Source organism: Pezoporus flaviventris, unplaced genomic scaffold, assembly GCF_033815535.1.
Source record: "Pezoporus flaviventris isolate CSIRO_AGI_PZ_B2104156 unplaced genomic scaffold, CSIRO_AGI_Pfla_v1 ptg000001l, whole genome shotgun sequence".
Classification (NCBI taxonomy): domain Eukaryota; kingdom Metazoa; phylum Chordata; class Aves; order Psittaciformes; family Psittacidae; genus Pezoporus; species Pezoporus flaviventris.
Genome location: NW_026892549.1, coordinates 6,081,037 through 6,100,587, shown reverse-complemented (window position 1 = coordinate 6,100,587; position 19,551 = coordinate 6,081,037). Strand labels below are relative to the sequence as shown.

Sequence of the window (19,551 nt, the reverse complement as noted above, 5' to 3'; positions counted from 1 at the left end):
ACCACACTTGCCTTGAACTCCAGAGTTTGACTTATTCATGAAAGGATTGTCGCCTACTGTCAGATGAGATATAAACACGTACAAGCCAAATAAGGTAGAGGTTATTTATAGGGTGAAGGCCTGCTCTACTTTTCTTCTGTTCATTTGCCTAAAGTGCACATAAATAATATCAGAAGCTATGTTGAACCTGAGAGCTTCATTCTGGTTGGTACCATAATGCTGTACTGCTTGCTTGCTCTGAACAGTTTCATCCTGAGCTTGCTCTCTTGTTAGTAAGCAGTTTAAAGTATAGACCCTTATTTCATTTCTTTGAAACACTTCACACTGTTTTGGTGTGACCTAACCTTGGATCAGGCAGGGTGGGAATCCAATAACGTTAAGTCTCATGATGAAGAAAAGTATACGATGTCTCCTTGTCCTGCTGCCCTCAGCCAGAAGAGGTTACCTGAGATTCCCAGCCTTTCTGAGATCTGGCAGGATCTACCAGGAGCACAAAGTCTAGGTACAACTCCAAACTGGCATCAAGACTAAAAACTTTGGAAGAAGGTAAGCGCTAATTGCAACCATGGAAGGAAATTTTTGCTACTAGTAGGATAATCATGGTTGCCCACTTTACTGCAAACTGCAGATCCATGGAAGGTTTTCTGTGCCATCCTGAGGAATCCAACACCAAAAATGGTTAATTCCTCCAGAGGAGATATCCCATGAAGAATTGCTCTTCTGCATCTGTAGAAATTAGTTCCTATTAAACAATGATAACACAAGATTCACAGAAAAAATAAGCTATGAGTTACAAAATTACATGCTTTCAGAAATTGTAGGGTTCTATAGCATTTTTTTCCTGTTGTTGTATTAACCCCTGAGAGAACTGTCATGTGAACTTGAACTTCCCAGTGATCTGCTAACTGGCATTAAATACTTGTGCACCATTTCAAGCACAAAACCAAATTCCTGCTCAAATCTCTTAATAATCTTTCCATACTAATCTTCACATAATCACCTATTTCAATCATAGAATCTGCAAACATAAGAAAATGAAACTGCACCCTTCAGAGTGGAAATGGCTATATATATGCTTTTGGAGTTTATTTTAGACAGAACCAGAAGGTTTTCAGCTCTCTTTTGTTTTTGCAAATAATAAAAACCCCAAAACAACCTCCCACAATTATGGAAAGAACCAGACTAACAAACCTATACAACATCCCTATCACAATTCAGAATTGAAAGTGACTGTCGTCTTATCCCATGGAAGAATATACTACCAGGATTCCCTGTAACTTTGGTTCCTCAGCTGTTAACCATTTGAGCAAGTTAAAAAAAGGGAGGTTATGAAAAATCTGCTTGTTATATTTATTACACTTTCCTTTCCATTTTGTACCAAAAAATGCCCAAAACATCAGGATCCATTTCTGTCTTTGACTCAGGTAGGAGATCTCAGCTGAGATTCCACTGTGCCTCCAGGTTAACACATATGAAGCCATCGCTGCATTGGAAATTCACTATCCAAACACAGCTCTTTGGGCAAACTGCTTAAGAGATTTCCTTGAAGTCAGAACAAACATTATTTTGTTCATAATCTTTGTGCCGGAGAAAAGTTTCATCAACTGTTCTCTCTAAATCTTTTTAACCCTGGAGTTATATGGATTCTAAACATCAGTGACCACTGGCTGAGTGCAGTTTGTGCTTGGCCTCATCTATTACATAGAAAATAGCACTGCAGTCAGTACAAATCAAAGGGTCCCAATTCTGGTTTGTAAGTATTTGGCTTTTTTTTTTTTTCTAATTGAAACTAAATTATTTAAATGAAAAATACCAAATAATGCATCAGTTAATTCTTGGACTGTTGTAAGCTTGGAGGGAGCAGAACAGAAATATTTTGCCTTTGTTATTTATGATATATATTGCAACCTAAAGAAGTCCAACATATTAGTCACTTAGAAACAAATTAGAATGGCATGCAATAGACTATTCCAGTTTGAAGGGACCTACAAGCATTATATAGTCCAGCTGCCTGACCAATTCAGAGCTGACCTAAAGTTAAAGTATGTTTTTAAGGATATTTCCCGAATGCATCTTAAACACTGACAGGCTTGGGGTATCAAACACCTCTCCAGGAAGCCTGTTCCAGAGTCTGACCATCCTCTCAGTAAATAAATGCTTTCTAATGTCCAGTTTACACCTCCCCTGGCACAGCTTTAAACCATTCCCATGCATCCTATCAGTGGATACCAGGGGTAAGAGAGCAGCACCTCCTGATCCGTTTCCCCTCCTGAGGAAGCTGTAGAGAGCAATGAGGTCACACTTCAGCCTTCTTTTCGCTAAACTAGACAAACATGCCAATCATATATATTTGTGTTTTCATTGACATCAGTGAAAGGCATCAATCGATGCAGTGCTACATTTTGATTTTGAACCACCAAGTACATTTTCAGCAAACGATTCCATGTAGTCTTCCCTCTACTCCTAGCAACTACACTTGTAACTAGTTTGTTGCTGCATGTTTGTTGATAGAGTACATTGAAAATAGCTGTGTCCAATGGTATACCGGGGCAGAATTCATGCCCTAAATCTGGGCTTTTTTTTCCCCAGAAATATCTCTCCTTGCACAGAACTTGACAGCTGTTTATTATATTTGAGAGTTTTTCATTGTAACTGAGATCTCCAGTGTGTTCTGAACAATGCTGATTGTTCAAGAAAAATGTTTGAGAAAATGCCAGATTGTTCAAGAAAAATGCCAGAAAAATGTTTAGTTGTGTACCTCAGGAGAAGCATGAGGTAGGGGAACAGAGCAGGTGATCAGATACATTATCACATTAAACACTACATACCCTAGACAGTGCACTTTCTAAGTAGATGTTCATATATGGTGAATGAGAATAAGGCAGCACTCATCTGCCTTATTCTGTATCAATCAAGTTCTGGGGCTGTGAAAGGCAGTTCCAGGCAAAGGCTCCTTGTATTGATTCAGAGAACTTTGCCACCTTGGTTTTACCATGTAAAAGTCATGGAAGAGATGGCATCTCCAGAGGCCATTAAGTACTGACTAGAGAGAGAGCTTAGATGACTAGATTAGATCTGATTTTCCTGACGAAAGACTAGTCATGTGAATCCCATCTTATGCCTGCAGGCTGAAGCTTAGGAGACTTGTTAGGCTTTCTCTGATGTGATATCTCCTTTACATTCTTTAGAGCCGTGACCTGACTCTTCAATATCAAAGATGAAACCTCAGTATTACTACTCCTGCGGTGGAGATAGGATGTCGAGACAAAGTTCAAAGCCTGATCCATCTCTCACTGAAAACAGTAAAAAACAATCTTACTGACTTCAGTGAGAACTGGCTCAGCCCCCTAGACATTTACTCCAGATATCAGGAGGAGACAAAAAATGACAAAGGGATAAAAATAAAACTCCAGAGGCCCTGTACCCTTGTTCTGCACATAGAGAGGGGGTAGCATTTGTCCTCACAAAAACTACAGCAAGATTCACATTTGCAAAATTATAATTATGAAGCTGATTCTACATTTCTTCTCAATCCTTATAAACAACTATTACCCTTAATTTTTAAGCTCAGTTACTGCTATCAGATTCTTTGCTCAAGCCACTTTGTTAAAATTAGCTCCAGTTTTTTGTTTAGGTTAAGTGATCTCACAGGCGTTTGTGAAGAACTATATCTTTAGTAACTTGATATTCTAAAGCTAAAATAAGTGACAATGAGGCATTTCTATGATAAACAAATCTGCACTTTAAGGAAGCATCCATCATTGTCAAAATTCTTCCTCCCTTAAGCAGGGCAAGGGCTAAATACATATGATGATCTAATGTAAGATGTGATTTTAATCAGTTTGAATTTCACATAATCAAATCAAGACTTATATTCTTACTTGTGCTCTATTACTCTAATTCGAAACAGGCTTACCAGGAATTACAGTTACAGAAGTAAAAGGCAGAACACCTCTCTAAGGTCACACAGCCACTCAGTCTATCAGTATTGTTCCCTACTGTACAATAGAATGGAAACTTCTTCAGACCTTTTAAATATCCACGTTAATCACATTTCCAACACCTTCTTCTGCAGACAGTTCTTCCCTTAAACATGGCAATTCATCTTAACTTTTTCTAGTCATAAACTTGCTCTAATTCTCCTTGCACTGTCCTTACTGAAGTTTGAGGTCTTCAAATACTACAGCCTGTTATATTTAACTTTTGATGAACACTTAAGAGAATGCCTACCTTTAAATGAATGAATTACATCTGTTTAAGTAGTTTAACAAATGAGGGTCACAAGTTTGTGAGTGCAAGTACATGTGAGTATGTGTCCAAGTATGGGCCACTCGACAATTTCAACAAAACTGCTACTATTATCAGAACTGCACCTATTTGCAAACACAGTCTAGGAACCAGAGTGTCCGGAATGTCACCTATGCTTTAGCAGACAAGCACTGCATAGACAAGCTTTCTTCCAGCTTCTGGAAAAGTTAACTTTGCAGCTGGTACATGGGGTTGAAAGGTCCTTATGCCTCTCATCTACTATAGCGAGACCATGGCTCATTCACAATGTTTGAAATTATTTTTCTTCAGACATTTTCTAACTCAACATCTGTATTTACTGATGTATTGCTACTTTCTTTACTGACATTTTTGACCTTATTGCAGCCTTTCAATACTTTAAGGGGTTTTAGAAGAAAGATTGGACAGTAGGACCTGTAGCAATAGGACAAAGGGTAATAGTTTGAAACTAAAAAAGCATAGATTCAGACTAGAGTTAAGGAAGAAATTCATTATCGTGAGAGTGGTAAACCACTGGAACAGGTTGCCCAGAGAGGTGGTGGATGACCACTGGAAACATTCAAGTTCAGGCTGGACAAGGGCTCTGAGCAACCTCACCTAGTTGAAGATGTCCCTGATGACGAGCTTTAAAGGTGCCTTCCAATCCAAACTATTCTATGGACTGAAACTTAGCTCAGTTCAAAAACATCCACAGATTTGGAGAATGTGAAGTTTGCTCCCATTTCAGATGTCCAAAAGGCCATATATGATACCATGCTGATACCAATTACTATTTTAAACCTCCAGTAATTCTGTTTTTTCAGTGAAGTATATTAACATAAGGGATTTTTCAGCATCAATGAGAAATAAACAGTTTCCAGGAATACCAAGGTGGATATGACACAGCATCCCCCTGAACCATTGCCAAGAACCATGTATTTTTCCATATAGCGTTATCTTTTATTTATGATTTTCCCTCATGGTTCACATACAAATCGAGGTGAATTTATTATCGAATTTAAAAGAGTGACACTTACACATTACATCAAATGCTGAAACCCCAGATAAACTGTTTAAAAGCTACCTTAGACCTTCAAACTAATAAATAAGCAAGATTAGAATGAATAGCTAGAAATACATTAGCTAAAAGAATTCTTCTCTGTGCTACTTCATACTGAATGCTTACCTTAAGTTAAAAAAATGATGCCTATAATATATTTTATCACAACAACTGTTCAGCTCAATCAGGAGTGCAATCATATATCAAGCAGAGAATACTCATACAAGTATAAACATGCAAATTAACTTCTGTGTGATCATAACCGTTATTCATTGAAATGCCAGTAAAACATATAGCGAAATGTTTTAAGTGCCATCTAATATCACACATCACATCTAATACTAATAAGTATGCAAAGATACATAGATGCATATAGGTGTGCACATACCACATACATACAAAGAACAAGATAATTTTTTAGCTCAGTGTGGTCACCTTAACTATCACTGAATTGTAGTCACTATGACTACTAAAGGGTACTATTTATGTAAGGACTTCACTTTAAATGCTGCCAGAGCTATTTACTTCTTCTAAATCAGGATGCTCAAAAGCATGTTTGGCAAAGATCTAGACTTTTCAAAGCTCTGTTTGGGTTTTTTATTTTATTATATTTTTTTTAAGTTGCAAGATTAATTTATTTTGATTGCAAGAGGGAAGACAAGGGATTTATTTCTTTTTGTAGGCAGAAAGTTTGCACCCACCACAGGTTTCACCTAAAGCCTGAAAAACCTCTCCTTTCCTCCATAATTTAATTAGCATATATGTTCAATCTCCTCTATGAAATAAACCACTAAAGACTTGCTTAATATGAGGTAAGTAAATCCCACCCTTTTCAGGGAAGGAATGTGCATACTTCATGTTATAAGGAGGGCATATCATTGCAGGATTACACTGGAGTCAGATACACAGCCTTGAAGAAGCTGCAGTTTAAACTGCTGAAAAATATCAGAACCTTTATACTTTGTAAGATGTGATTTAAGAAGTTTTGATCTAGAGCAGAGCTCCAAACAGGAACTCAAATAACACCCCTTGGGCATAATAATGAAGTTTTAGTCCCACAAAGTCTGTCTTTGGCATCTTTTCTGAGACCAAGAGAGGTTGCTGGCTGAGAAAGCAGCATTGCCCAGGAAGGCTCATGTATTGGGTCTAATAAACAAACAACTGTGTTCACAAACTAAAAGCCATCAGCGGAAAAAATCTGCATTGAAAAACTTGGCAGTTTTAACTGAGGTGGTCACACGGCCCTTCTAAGCTCATTTTGTGCTTACAGGTTTTTGGTTTTTTTTTTTAACTGTCACCCTAATGCTCTTCTGGGAGAAGCATACCTAAGCAGCACATTGAAATGAGATGATTAAATACTCCTCTTGCCATTTCAATATTTTCAATATTTTATGGATTGTACAAGGACGTACAAGAATTAGGCAAAATATCTCAAACAGATGATTATTGGCCAGATTTTATCCGAGTATTCAATCTTTGGTAATATCCATGAAAAGACTTTGATCCTTTTTTTTGAGATCTTTGCACAATAACAGGCATATGAAAGCAAGCAACAGCAAGAACAGAACAATGAAGACAGCAGACTGAGATGCCATTATACATTAGTTCTGGTAGCAAACATGAAACCAGACTGGTTTTATGGCAAAAAAAAACCTGATACTGGTTAGTGTTATACAGTAAGTGTATCAGAAAAACAGTATTATCACTGTGCAATGATTTCATAACTGGGTAATTAGCAGTGTATGAATGAGAATTGCTCAAGCAATTGCAAGATAACTGAGCCTTTGAAACTCAGCAAAGGTGAGGAAAGCCCTCATAGCAGCATTCCAGTATCTGAAGGGGGGCTATAGGGATGCTGGGGAGGGACTCTTCATTAGGGACTGTAGTGACAGGACAAGGGGTAACGGATTAAAACTTAAACAGGGGAAGTTTAGATTGGATATAAGGAAGAAGTTCTTTACTGTAAGGGTGGTGAGGCACTGGAATGGGCTGCCCAGGGAGGTTGTGAATGCTCCATCCCTGGCGGTGTTCAAGGCCAGGTTGGACAAAGCCTTGGGTGGCATGGTTTAGTGTGAGGTGTCCCTGCCCATGGCAGGGGGGTTGGAACTAGATGATCTTAAGGTCCTTTCCAACCCTAACGATTCTATGATTCTGTGATTCTAAAGCATTCTCTTTTGTGGAAGTGACAAGGGAGCACAAGACAGCAAATTGCCAGGAATGAAATGCAGCATTTTGAAAGCTTCTCAAATGATAAATATCATCAAAAAGCCCAGATAATTCACAGCAAAGCTCCACAACTTCTCTGTGATAGGGGGAAAAGGAAAGGTGAAGACTGGAGAAACAAAGAAACATGTGGCAGCTCCGAGGTGAACAGCAGTCTGGGAGGGGACAGTATTGTTTTCTATCCCAAAGGCTCAGCTCACATCTTTTCTGAGCCCTGCAGACATGAGTGCAATCATGACAGGTTTATCAAGTCTTGCTGGTCTCCTGAAATGAAGTAACTTCAGGCATTCTGGGTTTAATATCATGCTCACAGCTTGGAGATTTCAAAGACACAGTGATGACAGTATTAAAAGGCTTTGGACTGTCAACATCACTTGGAAAAGTCAGTACCAAATGCAACTGGCAGCCCTGCTGCCTTGAAAAGAGGCAGAAATAAACCTGTGTGGATGTGGATTCTATAAACTGCCTGGCTTTGTTTCTAGTGTCTAGAAACCAGCTTTAAATAAGATAGCAAAACACTTCCTCTCCCTTTTTCCCCAGTAATCACTACCCTGCCTCAGCCATGTGTTTATTTCAATTGAGACAGGTTATAACACCTTTCCTGAAGCACAGGGACTGTGTATAGAATTAGATGTTTAGCAGAAATAAATTCAGCAAAACTCTGACCTAAGTTCTTCAGAGCTTTCAGCTTAAGAACCCCTATATAGCCAAGTGTAAAGCCTAGGCAGTCTGGAGCATAACACAGTACTCCATATGTATACATCCCATAACAATTCCAGTTTCTTTCTGCCTAGTAATATGTGACAAAAATGCACTGAAAAATTGGTCTTTTCATCCAAAGCAAACCTTACACTTCGGTACACTGCCTGCCAGAGACAAAACACATGATAAAAAATAAACCTACCAACATCTCTGTTTTATTGACAATTCGGATGTTTCCATTCATCAGAAGGAGGTTTCTCAATATATCTTGCCACCAAGAATGATCACCTGCCCACCAGTCAGATAACTCTGCCCCCACCCCCTTCCCCTCTAGACCTCACCTAATTTGGTGGCAGATGGTTCTCTGCCCCCAACAAGAATTAAGCAGCCTCCTCAGCTTCAGTTAAACTTGAAGTAACTTTTTACTTCATCTCCTTGTTCCAGCTCAGCATCCTTAGGACCAGGTCAGCAGGATGGTCCCTTTGGATTCAGAATCTCTTCACTGTCAACATTATTTCAGCTCTCCACCATGGATTACACGCTGGAATTTGTTTCAAATGAGCAGGAATCATTCTCTGAGTCTTGTTAGATTTATAAACCAGTTTTTCACCACTGTTATTTCCCTGACATGTGAACTGTCTGTATGGCTTACCCATCAAATTAATTCTTCACAGGTGCCACCAGAGCAAAATGCACTAAGGGCTTTGTCTTCCCTAAAACTTAAAAATATAAAGAACTTCTGTAACAGCTAGTGAGAAGTACTGCATATTTATAATGAGGGAAAATAAAAGGGGTTTCACTACCCTGGAGGTAATAAACCATTTTACTTATGTATTCATTTAACACCAGATGTATTCAAAATCTTTAGAAAAGTTCCAGACAGGAACCAATATTTTTCATGTTGGTCAGGAAGCATTCATATGGGGCTCATTTTAAAAATGTGTTCTGCTGTGTGAAATTCAATTCAGGTTATGCATAATCACGACAAAGATTTAGAAAGGTAACAGGTTGATGTTTTGTTTTTATTATTTCTGGCTTTTATTAGGCAGCCACACATGATCTGAGATAAATGTTAATAATGACTTACATGAGAGATCTGGTACAGAACAGTATTCTCACCAGAAATCTTCATACTATATGATGTGTTGATTTTTGGCATGTAGTAGATCTCCAAGAACACTGCAGGCATATTAGATACTGCCTCTCTAGTCAATGTCTGCCAATTTTTTACTATAAAAAAATCCTGAGATCTTTCTATTTCTATGTATTCTTTCATGTTGCCAAATCCTTTCCAGTCCTTCTCCCTCCAAAAATCTCAAATCAGGCCCCAAAGGATAAGACTGGACATAGTAAGAGATAAAAACAAAGATCAGAGAAATTCTCTCTGACTTTTCTTTTGATCTCTCTCTCTGCCTGCTATCCCAGAGCCCCAGTTTTGTGCCAAACCCCAAGCAGTAGGATCTGGGCACCTGCCCCCATCCCTGAAGGCATGGCCAGCAGGTCCAGGCAGCAATCCACACTCCCCTCATCATTCTCATCCCCAAATAATCTCCTTATTTTGTGTTCCTATTTTAGCACACAAAACGGATTCTGCTCTATGCTCTGAAGTATCTTTTTTTTTTTATGTCCCACATTTACATGTGCCTATACTGAAAACTAAATTTACAATAGTTAAATGCCCTAGTGACCCAATTACCAATCCCAAGGGGGAGTACACACACTGGTGAGTCAACTGATATTTCAGCATGGCTGAGCAGTCCTGGCTGTACTGTAGGGCTGCTTCTCTCCCACTTGGTTTTCAATGCATGACAGAGGAGCAAGGCAGGAATGGAGCCCATCACTTGTTATGCATGGAGGAACCATGCTTTAGCACAGATATAACTATGAATCCTTTGGGACAGGGTCTGGAACTGGGAGGGACAGCTTGCCACCCAAAAAAAGCGAGGTTTATTTTTTACAGAGGAGGAATTGTGTGGGCTGGGCATTACTTGTTTGAGCCACTTCTGTGGTGGGAACAAACACCTAATTCAGATTTTAAAAAGGATTCAACCAGGTCCATTTAGAACTTAAAACAAACCCTAGAAGACCACAGAAGGTAACAATGAAATCATTCTAGACCTCTCTCTTTCTCAGCCGTGGAGCACTGCAGGTTTCAAGTCCTTCCTGCACTCAACTTTGATGTGTGGGTATTGACAAACCCAAGTTCTGGTTGTCAATACAAATCCCGGCCAAAGACAAAACAACCAGGACCCAGTCACCAACCATCTCTCCTCTCTGTGGAGAAACATACTACATTTCATTGAACACTCCATGCATTCGCTTCAACTCTCAGGTTGACAGATTTAATGTGAAGTCTGCACTTCCCATTCCCCAATATTAATGGGTCACAAACATTACTTTATGCTGTGCACTTTTGCTTTGAGTCCTAATGTTACTCCAGGGGAGGCAAAAGCAGTCTCTGCTCTCTGCTGCATAGCTGTGGATCTCACTCATGTCATGAGGGGTTACCTACATGGCACAGAAAAAACAACCTTTATGCACTGAACAACACACTCTAATAACAATGAGGGCTGCACTTTAAAAGGATACGGTGTCACACTGTTTTGGAGCACATATTGGTTTCTATTGTATTAGCTGCATACTAATATAGGCAGTCATGCTAGGAAATACATGCGCACATACTCACTGACAGTTCAGAAACACCTCCTGTCTCAGTTCCTGACTTCTTGCAAATTCTTCAATTCCTTTCTCCCCAGATGAGTTTTTTTTTAAGTGTAGTCACAGGAGAAGGCTGATTCTGCCTGCTTTTCTCATGTCAATCTTAGAATTTCTCTCCTTAGCTCAGAAAAGGAGAGGAACCTGCACTTCTGCATGTGGTAGTGCTCTGAAACAGACACTAAACAAAGATGCCTGAATGCCTCAAACCATGTGCCAGTTCCACAGTGACACAAACCAGTGCTTACTTGGGGCTTGGTTATACAGAACCAGACCTCACAGACTACAGTTATGGAGGGCAATATTAATGGCTGGATTACATGCACCAAATCAACAAGTGAATCATTTATATACAGATTAGGATTTTTGTTCCTGTTTTCACACATCTAATTCCAAAAGACCTCTATAAATCCACTGACGTTGCCCTATTTCTATACAGGGGAAACAGATCTGAATTCTACCCCAGGGAAATAAATTTTAAAAATAAGTTTCTATGCAATAAAATGTTGGTTGAATACTTTCTATTTACATATAATCAGTATAAAACATTTGCAATAGTCTCATAATGCAAGTGTAGTTTTTAGACAATTGCCTGATGTGGAAATAAAGAGAACATCCTGGCCAATGGTGGTCTTGTAATAGGAAAAAAGAGAGAGACAACCAGACTTCCAAGCAGCTTCCCTGCTATATAAATACAGCCATTGAACGGGATTCTCCACTCCTTAAAACATTGTAAGTAATTTCTCTGAAACTGAAAGCGTGATTTTGTTGTAACTCTTGTGCAGTGGAGTGATCAACTGGACCCAGTTAGTCTATTCCCAGGATATGTGCACAACGACAATGAAACCTATCCTTGAAAATCATTTTGCTCTGTTACTGAATATAATTCTCTTTCGTATTGGCTTAATCTACATGAAATTTCCTTTAAGAAATGTCTGCAAAGCAGTATATTTGTGATTTGCAGCAATTCCATAATACAGTTGCTGTGGCTAATGTTACACCATTCTACTAAAGACACTACTGACTGCCCTAGAGGAGCAGCGCAGCCATGTGCAGCCCCTTCTACTGCCCTGTGACAAAATCAGAAAGTAAAAACACAGACCAGATTCACAGTGTCACTTCCCCCCCCCCCCCCCCCAAGCCTGCCTGCTATCAATAGGTACAAGAAATTGACTTGACTTGGACATTGCTGCAATTAATCTTCTTGAATCAATAGGTACGGTTGATAACCCATTGACCTGCCAATGAGAAGAGCACAAAGAAAAATGATCAGAGGGGATCAAAATCCTTTATATGACAATGGGTTTTACCAACAAACATAGGTCAGTCAAAACAGCAATGGGTCATCTAAGTGGGTGTGTTTCACAGAAACCATCAATGGCAAATATATTCTGTTTCAACTACATGTTTATTCATGTCACTGAGACAACAGTACCATACTGAATATATTTAGTATGCATGTTATATAATGCTTCAATGTTATAATTTTCTAATGTTCCCTTTAAGAAATTTATGGGCTTGGAAAAAAACCCAAATTCCTGGATTCTACTTTTTTTAGGAAATTTTGGTGGGTTATTTTATTTTTTTTTTTTTTCGAAAAGAAATCAATTCAAAAACTCAGAATTCCACACACAATAGAAATTCCATTTTACAGAACCTCTAGAATGAAAAATATGTATTTCTTGAATAGCTTCATTGTCTCGCAGTCTGCCATGGAATCAACATTATGCATTTATAGGCAAATTAAAGGAACGTATTTTAAAGGCTCAAAAATAAACCTACCCAAATAAAACCAGTGATAGGAAGCTAACTTCTGGCAATTGTCAAAAATGTATTGTGCTGCCAAGCCTTGAGATTTTATAGGGAGCATTTAGATTGTGAATCATGCTGCAGGCGGCTTAATGAAAAGATCCAGCTGTCATGTGATTTTGGAAGAGCAGAAATAGGAAAGAAAATCACCTCTAGCTTGAGGAGAAATGCAAACTCAGAAACATGGTGCAATAGGCACAGCTCTTCGCACCACTGCCAGGAAGATTCCTGTGCCACTATAGGGCCTCTCTAAAAATAGGTCCCCCATTACTGTTAGATCATGGAGTACCAACAGCCAGCAACTGAATTACATTGCTTCCAGAACATTAGCCAAGATGGTCTTTTTGCAGCTCCTGCTAATGAAGTCTCCATGGGCATGTCCAGATCATGCAATGGAGCTCAGTACTGATACCCACAGTGTACTCAGAATTCAGAGTACCACACTCTCAGGTAAAACATGTCTTACGTGACCTACATCTGACTTAGGTCTGGCAGCTGATGTAATTCCCCATGGCATTACATCTAACACTGTTATACTGCTCAGCCCTTCCCAGATTTCCTGGGTCCTGGCTTAGGCTGTGCATAACAATTTCAGTATCTCTGCATTTGCAATGCAGGTATGTCCTGAATCACCCAGAAGCTGCTAGACTTCATGCACAAAGTTATACTACTGCTTCCATGATAAACTATCTGGTTCTTCAGCTATGCTGTCAGAAGTTTTGAGATCCAGAAGTCCCAAGATAATCTTCACAGACAACCCATATACAGGCAGTTTCATTTTTCTCTGCTGCCTGTGATTTCCAGATGCAGCCTGCTGCCAGAGAGAAGAAACCAAGAGTTCTGGAGCCTAGAGCTCCTGCACCACAGTACAAAGGCCTGTGGAATCTTCTGCCAGTGGTCACTTTGTCCTCTTTGTGTAGAAGTGAATACATTTACATAAACGAAGTGAACAAGAAACTGCAGATTATAGCTTCAGAACTTGCTAATGACCATCCGAAGGATGATGATGACAAGAGTAGGGCTGATTTTTGGTTGCCTGTCTCATGTTTTTGTTATTTTAAAAAACATTTGCCATTACTGAAACCACAGTTGTTATTGCTAACTTTGAGCACAGCACTTACTGGGTTTAATTATCTGCTTTCTCCCTATTTAGGCCCAGTATTTCATCTTACATAGGATTTTAATCACTCAACTGAAAAGGGAAATCCAGCGAGCTATTCCTTTCAACAGCCAGGTAAGTCACAACATTTTAAAAAGTAATAAGAGTCAAAAATTAAAAAAATCACCCTGGGACAATGCTCCCTAAGTGATCATTATCAACACTGGTTCCTAATTTATGCCTAGCTATTTTACATCCCTACCGAACTCCATGCCAAACTCTAGAACAATGACATCCAACAGTGCTGGAATTTGTATGGGAAAGGACTAGGTTTTTATCTTGAAGGCCAAACAAGTAGCTGTGTGCAATTCAGCTTTGGCCTGACTGTTCCATTACGTCATTAGTTCTAGAGAAGTTCAAGTGAAATTATGTGGGACTGAGAGATCACAAAATACCATTTTCACCTGCAGGATTCCATTACTTAGTCCCCTGGATATTTCACATTTTTCAACATATTTACATTTAAAGTTCTTTTTATCTCTAAATAAGAATTTTTTTTGAAAACTCTGAACTGACAGCATTTTAGTAACAGTAAAATGGAGGAAGGGAATTCACTAGACAGGAACACTGGAACACAAATTGATTCTCAGATGAAGAATATCACCTGTTCTTCGATTTCTAGATGATGATACAGGTTCTTGGCTTCCAATGTCTCCTCTGAAAGCCTTCCCTTGCAGAAAATGCATTTATTTCACTGAGAAGAATAAACGGAAGAGCTGAACCTTAAAGAACTATATAGATACATATTAGGTTAACTTTAATGGTTCAAAGCCAGTGTTCAGGTGTTTAACCATCATCTTCTAAAAGTTGCCTTGGAGGAAAGCAAACATAGATACCCCCAAATAGGAAAACTGAAGAGTTTCCCAAATGGTGTACTGTGAAGGTCAGCATTTTTACTTGCATTTTGTCTGGCACTCCTTCTTTGTAATAATTCAAGAATAGTCTACTGCATTGCATGTGTACCCTGGCAAAATGGATCCTGTAAAGCTTTCAGAGTCAGGAAAACAAGATCTAGACACATACCTAAATCAAAACTTGTACTTACCAGCCTGAACCAAGAGCTGCTGCACTGGGCATACAGACAGACCCCCTGAACTTCAATGGCCACAGCTCAGATGCCAGTCAACTTTCTTATTGTGTCTGATAATGAGGGACAATTCCACACATTTTTAATCAAGGCTGTTCAGAATGTGTGCTTTGTTGCATGCTTGAATTGTGACAGTTCACCTTGTAAACATCAGTGCTTTTGGGTTACTATGAAAAATATACCAACTACTGCATGCAAATACACACACAGTTACTAAATACAAAACTCAGTTGTAGCTGCAAGCATATTGAGTTGTAGCCAAAGAGCCTTGAAAGCAGCTCCACGGATCCAAGAGCAGCTTATCCCACAAATACAGATGACAAGCACCGCCTTGCATTAAAGCATGGACCGCCCAGCTTTGTGTATAAAAACAAAATAAAAACAGGAGGGTTGTTTTTCTGGGTGACCTTGAACAACGTGGGTTTTGGCAGGGGTGGGAGAACACCACGGGGACACTGTGTGAAACAACTTCCACTTCTGCTTCATTTCACTTCTAGACACTGGTTAGTTTGGATTACAACCAGCAGCTCTGTTGACCCTTAGCAGAACTGGAGGCTTGTACAGCGCGTTGCGAGTGCCATCTGCAGGTGGAAACACGTACTGGTGTCAAAAATGTGGGTGAGCCTGCACGGCGGGTAATCTTAACAGCACATCTGATGGAAAAACTCATAAATGCAGAAAGACTACAGAAATGCTTCTTCCGGGTCATTCAAACACAAAACCACTAAGTCCTCCACCAGCAGAGCTCAAGGGAGTAACAGAGCAGTTTCCCCAGTTTCTTTCCTAATTCTGCACCAGCACAAATGCAGTGATGCTCTTTGTAAGCAGAGGAGAATGTCGAGATAGCCACCTTAACCTCCGATTGCCAAGAATGACAGAAGGGAGGAGAATGGTCTAAGGCCCCTCTCTTCATATACAGAGAACAGAAGAAGGATTTTCAACACATGCCACTCAACTCTATTGCACTGAAGCACTGGGGAGACTTTTCCAATTGAAAGGCACACTGGTTTCCAGGATAAAAGCCCTTTTCTAAGGAAAATTTGAAAATATCTTTGGCTTTACAGTCATAACTGGCTGAACTATGGTTATCTGATTTGCACAAAATAATTCCAGCCATGCAAAGAGGCTGTCATTGCAGGAATGTTGCAGCTACATAAACAGCAGTATTTCTTTGGTGATACCTTGACAATGCCCGACTGCTAAATTTCACTGTGTGGCAGGCACTGGGCCTTAGGTTGTCATTTTCAGGGTGCCAGCCTGTGAACAGCATCAGCACTGGTTGAGAAACATCTTTAGGTATGTACAAGATACCAGCCTCCCTCCCAGGAGCTCAGGCTTTTTAATCCAAATTCAAGCATTTGCCATCTGTGCATTCCATATAGAATAAATACAGTCAGAAAAACTGCTAGAGCATTGTCTAAGCAGCAGTTATGAGAGAAAGGGACCCCGAACTATATTTCCTATTGCCCACAATGCAGCACTTTAAAATCACTGATATTTTCCAAGCATAGCTGTATGCAGGAATGTGATCTATTTTGCACATGCCTGATTGAATCATTACATCTAGATTTATAAATCTGTGGAGTTTCTAATCAGACACTGAGGGAGCATGTTCAGCCTCTCAATCTAGTGCCTTGGCAGGTCAGTCAATCAGAGCATTTCTCAGCACAGCAATCCCAGAAACACTACTACTCTTTACATGCAGTTAAGCAGCATTCGAAGACATGAATGTTTTGCCCAATGTTGAAAATATCAAGAAAAGTTATGAAAATTGCTCCTAGTCTGACCTTTGCAAATGCCTTCCTGAATCAGTAGGAGATAAAAGCAAATATATCAGAGCCAAAAGAAAGTAGATTTTAGAGATTAAATTTATAATGCATGGCGGGCTAAGTGTTGTTTTTTTTTCAGAGAACTGCCAATAGTAAATACTATTGCTTATACTGTCAATCTTACCAGTTATATTAGTACTACACTTTTTATTTTATTAAGAAAAACAAACACAACTCTATTGTTAATGCCAGTAATCAACATCCCGACGAGGGGAATGGTAAACTGACCAGTTTGTTTCAGGATCTTAGCACATGTGCTTTATTATATGGATATACTGGGAATAAGCAATGCTAGTTACCCACCCTCGCCATGGCAGAGATATTAAGTGGAGAAAAATGCTTCTAAAGAGTTAAGCATCAAGAAGGGAGCTAAGAAGAATAAAAACTGGTCATAATTAGAGCAGGGAGATTTATTCTCCAACCACAAAATCGACCTCACTAGAAGCTTCTGCAGGAGAACTCCAGGTGTGATAAATTTATGGCCTCCCCTCCTACCCTTGCCATTACTCTTTCCAAAGCAGAGTATTATATTCTTAAGTCCTTGACCTCAGATAAAGCCTGAGCTTCCTTTCACTTCCCCTCAGTGCATGTCCCCATGTCCATTTGCCAGCATCACATTCCAGTGTCACACTGCAGACAGGCCTCATAAATTAGCAACGATATTCTGGTGTGAATGCACCAGAGGAAACTATTTCTGTCAAAGCCAGGGGAAAGTAACCAAGTTTGACTCGTGTCAGTGATTACTAATTTGGAGGCACCATAAACTTCATACTCAGAATGCAGGACTGTTTGTGACTGTTCTCAGTTGTCTGGGCAGAGCAATGAGACACTTATCGATGCCATGAGATGTAAAAGAATCTGATTCAGAGAAACGTACAAGATTCTGCACCCACGCAAACTATACTTTTCCCTTTCCTCTCCATCCTCCTCCCAGACACCCACGTTCATTAGAACACGTCATCATCCAGTGAACAATCTTTGCTCTAAATTTGGCCTTGTGAAACGAAATTCGTCTGAAGTTATACACAGACAGACATGCTGAAATAATACAGAAGGAGGACTAACAGAGGGGTTTGAAAAGCCTTAAGTGAAATAATTCCATTCTGACTTAACCCGTGCAAGCTGCACATTTGTAAAGGTTCCCAAACCCTAGTGAAGGGATCTATCTCCAAATTACATCATCCAGTGGAGCAAGCCTTAAGTGAGCTGTTGTTTCCATGTGCAGACAATTACACAGCTTGCTTCAATCTCTATTGTCAAGACCATGTTATTTTTCTGTCTTCTCACCTGTTCTTAATTTGTTTCCTAGATCTCCACTGGAGTACTACTCAAAGAGGAGGTAAAAAAGAAAAATAAAAAGCTAACTGTGATCCAAAATGCTAGATGTAAGCGGAGTTATGAAGCTAATGTATCATAGAGAAGGGAGATTTACAAAATATTAATGCCACAAAGGACATTAAATCACTTAGTTTCAGCTCCCGTATATTACATGGTTTTCATTTTCACTCCTTACTCCAGTATTGCATCCAATAACAGGTGACTCGAGCACATCTTCTGGAATGGCACCTAATGTTGATTTCAGCATGAATCCTCACACTAACTTGTGCTTTTGGATAACGGTTTGTAGAACTGTGGTTTGTAATCTTCAGCCTAAACTCATTTTAATATATTTGCAACAGGTAATTCTAGAAATTCAAGCCTATTACCAGAAGGCTCAAATCCATACAAAGTCCCTGGAAATTTTAGAGACCCACCAATCTAGAACTGCTACTTTCAGGCTGTGTGATTTGTCAATGGTATGCAAAGATATCCAGTCACAGCTGAAAGGTAACACTGAAGCTCACTAGCAAGCCAAGCTATAGAGTATTTCATCAAGAGCTGAACATCTAATTAATAGGATGTTGGCCAACTGAATGGATCCAAAGTAGTAGGTAATAGAAGTTATTTAAGGGATTGATAAGAACATGCTAGCAGCATTAAATATAGCACATAGAAGAAGACATTCTACAAATTGTTCAGGGTTGTTAATTAATCTCTTTTCCGGGAATTTATCTCCTTAAGAGAGATAAGTAAGGCTAAAGTGACATAAACAGGGTGGGGGCAGCGGAAGAGAGATTAAGAGAAATATAAACTGAATACCAGGGAAAGGAAAAAAGTATCTAGCCAGTAGCTGCCATTAGGCAGTGAAATTGTTTCCCTGAGGGCACAGTGAAAGAGGTATGTGTCTGTTTCTGGAAACATCTTCAACTAAACTAGGCCAGCACATGTGAAAGGTACTACAGAAAAAGAGTACTAAAGTCTAAAACCAAAAAATGATTGCCCCTTATTCCACAAGAAACAAAGACTCATTCCACATAATACACTGTATTCTTGGAAAGAGTGGAAGAGTAGTTGCCCTTACTGTAAACATACTCCAGTGTTTTCCCTACTGCTTTACTAGCTGCTGCTTTCCACTACATTCTCAAGGCCCTCAGTTTCCACTCTAGGAATTAAAACTGATTTTTTTCTATCATCCTTGCTCATAACCATCCTCTTCTATTTCCCAACATTTTGCATTATTGTCCTGTGAACTGCTTGCAGTTTCCCCCAGGTTTTGACATCTCCCACCAACGCAATCTCGTGATTTTTCTGGTTGTAAGTCCTGCTGCTACCATGTTCTGCAGCGTGCATGCCAACTTTCAAACCTGGGAGACATCTCCAA

The 19,551-nt window shown here is 39.5% G+C and overlaps 1 protein-coding gene across 13 annotated transcripts in view; it reads right to left on the bottom strand.

Annotated features, from left to right (window-relative positions):
• Nucleotides 1–19,551, bottom strand: part of KALRN (kalirin RhoGEF kinase) — a 514,073-nt gene that overhangs the window by 217,298 nt on the left and 277,224 nt on the right. The window lies entirely within an intron of this gene.